Below are 3311 nucleotides of genomic sequence, written 5' to 3' on the forward strand. Positions count from 1 at the left end.
AGGAGGCTGAGTCCAAGAAATTTATCCACCAGATTACATCTGCAGTATCCATCCATTCTGGGTGACTTCCCTTCTCTTAAAGTCCTCAAAGAATCTGCAGCCTCTTCGCCTGCCATGAAAGTGACTTTCCTTACCAAGCTCTAAGGCTGGAACTTGTAAACCAGTTTCCATAAAGTCAACCTTAGTTCCATAAAAGTAACTGGTCAGGAGTAGGCAACAACTTCCTCAGGTCAGCAGGGGGCATCTCGTCCTTTGTCCCTGTAGCCATGTCCAGCCAGACAGGCTTGGCAATGGGGTGGCTGATGGCATAGGTAGCCTGTCCTCCATAGAGCTGCTGCCTGGTGGCTACGGACACTATAAAAACATAGACTTGGAGCAGTGAAAAGTTGGCCCCCCAGGGTCTGAGGAGGGTCCCCATACAGAGCGCCCCTCCATCTGCCCCTGGTTGAAACTTTTTCCAAAAAGGACAAAAGGAGCTCAGATCAGTTGTCCGTAGTGCTCCTTGTGGAAATTATGTGGTAAAGTCCCTCCCAAAGAGAATCTTTAGAAAACTTCCAAAAACCATTCAGCAGGAGTATGAAACACGAACAGGGAGGACCTGTAAACTGCCACTTCAGTCATTAGAATATGAGAATTTTGAATTTGAGCCACTTTCTACCACCATTCTGATTCTTGAGTATGTGCCATTATGTGATTGAGGATGGCTTTTGTGTCCTGTTTAGGAAATTTTTGCATACTCCTGGGAAAATCTTCTTGTCAAATCTGTAGAGAAAGGTTTACCTCACTGACAAAAACGTTAGACTATTGGGTTGAATCTCAAAATTGAGAAATTAAAGTAGTACATTAGGAAAAAAGAAAAAAGTACAATTTAAGCAGAAAAAATATATTACAAATCCAGGGGTAGTTTGGATCAGTGAAATACTGCACCAGTTGGGAAGTAATGCATAGTAACAGAAAGTTCGGGAGTTTGGGTATGAGAATTGCCCCCTATTCTTCATGGTTAAAAACTCAGAGTCTAGCTGTAGGAAGTGATCCAGATATTGTCCCTGAACTTTATGAAATATTTTTCTCCAGAAGAAAGGAACAGTGGAAAGGCTTCAGTGAAATACATTCTCTGTAAACATGATATAGAAGGTATATCTGTTGATGATCCAAATGTCCATCTGGAATTAAGCTAGACATATCCTATGCATTTCCATCTCTACCCTTTAACAAAGATGGTCCAAATCATGATGTTTTATATAATATCTTAGTATATTTATGTTACAGACCTGATGTTGGTTATGTCCAAGGGATGCCCTTCATTGAGGCAGTGCCCTTTCTCAATTTGGAAGAGACAGTTGCCTTCACTGTATTTGGAAGTTTCATGAATTAAGCCATGCTAGTTGGCCTTTTTCTGTGCAGATTACAGCAAGATATTGAACATCTAAAGTATTCTTTGAGGACAGTCTCGTCAAACTGTTTCTTCATTATTATCAGGTGTTATGATGGTCTTAAGCCAGGCATATACTTGATAGTCTAGATCTTCATACTGTATCACAAATCACTACTCTACTTGGTCTAGCTTGTCCATTCTGGGATGTAATTTGCAGAGATGGGGAAGAATTTTTATTTAGAAATTGGCTTTGTGTCTATAATGAAGGATATTAAGAAAGGAGACAGAAGTAATAGTACTGCTTTGAACAGCTAATCTTCATAAATAACAGACTAATTGAAATGTAAAAAAGTATTTTTGTTAACAGTTCTTTTTTGCTTCCTATGTAAGATGCATGGAGAAAAGTTGGGGAAATCCAAAAGAATCAAGAGATGGAAAACATCTTGAATGTTGTGTCTGAAGTACAAGAAATGAGTAACCTGTTGACAATATTCTTAAGAAAAATATTTTGTAGGGAGAGACATTTTACAAAGGTAAAAGTATAAATGGTTAGTTCATACCCATAATTTGGGTTGAACAGTTGAAAGCATTGTTTTAAAATAGTCTCTTGGGAAAAAAATAGTGGCCTGTAGTACCCAATTAAGTAAACATCATTCTCAAGTATGACATTCCAGACAAGGCCTTGGTTGCACACCAATTTTTCCAATTATATCTAGTAAAAAGATAGATAAATCCTTATTGAACCTATGCATTTAGAAGTAAAAATATGTAAGAAAAGTTTCTGAATTTGGGATGGGGAGTCAGGTAGGGAGATATTCCATTTCAGGGGCACCTGGGTGGCTCAGTGGGTTAAAGCCTCTGCCTTCAGCTCAGGCCATGATCCCAGGGTCCTGGGATGGGGCCCCGCATCATGCTCTCTGCTGAGTGGGGAGCCTACTTCCCTTCCTCTCTCTCTGCCTGCCTCTCTGCTTAATTGTGATCTCTGTCAAATAAGTGAATAAAATCTTTAAAAAAAAAAAAGAATATTCCATTTCAGTTCACATAATCAGAATCCACTAAATTGTTATGGGTTTAGATACCTCAATAAGAACAAGAAAGGGCTTCCTTTTAATACCCAGAAAATAGAACATTAAAATAACGTCAGCAACATTCCAAACAAATAGCTACAGTCATCTCTCATCAGTGCATTCAGTTCTGTGTAATCGAGTTTGTTTGTTGGATCCTAGGTTGGCAGTATCATGAACCCACTGGCTTCTTGATTAAAAAAAGTCCTGGAAATCTTGACTTAGCCCACTGTACAGTCTTAAAAGTTGTTTAGGCAGTGACATCAGAAGCCTGTACCCAAGTCTATTAAGTTTAAATGACCTGGTGGAGTCCTTTCCCATGGGCTCTGAGATCATGCTTCTTTGTTGAGGATGTGAACTCTGACCCGCAGTAGATTGCAGAGCCTTTGGGGAACCATCCGAGTAATACCAACACTGTCTGTAGATGCCAGAGACTCAAAATGACTGTGGCAATTACTGAAGAGTGTTCATAACAAGACTGATGCAACTGACAGAGAATTTTGGCTATTTCTGTGTCATGCAAAACAAAGGTGATTCAAAAAAAAATGAAGCTTTAGTCAACGTGTCTATACATATAATAATCAACTCTTCTTCCATTTTCAAAGAAGATAGTGAATATGGTATCTGATTTGTAATAATGGATGAGCACCCTTTTTACAGAGGAAATATTCTTGAGATATACAAAATTCCCAAGGCATAACATATATGCAATACACTAAGAATATACCAAAGACATATCAACAATATCGAGTAAAGAGATTCAGAGTAGGTCTTAAACATCAGTATTTTAATAAAACCCTACAAAAAAGTCTGATGTTTATCCCCAGATGAAAACCAGTGTTCTAGAAGATGTATGGTCCAAATGAAAAAAT

At 38.6% G+C, this 3311-nt stretch overlaps 1 pseudogene; it reads left to right on the forward strand.

The window, feature by feature from the left end:
- Positions 1-266: 266 nt before the first annotated feature.
- LOC111159270 lies at positions 267-1650 on the forward strand (annotated as a pseudogene).
- Positions 1651-3311: the final 1661 nt, after the last annotated feature.

The sequence above is a fragment of the Enhydra lutris genome, unplaced genomic scaffold (assembly GCF_002288905.1).
Source record: "Enhydra lutris kenyoni isolate GAN:26980312 unplaced genomic scaffold, ASM228890v2 scaffoldscaffold68, whole genome shotgun sequence".
In the NCBI taxonomy this organism is placed as follows: Eukaryota; Metazoa; Chordata; class Mammalia; order Carnivora; family Mustelidae; genus Enhydra; species Enhydra lutris.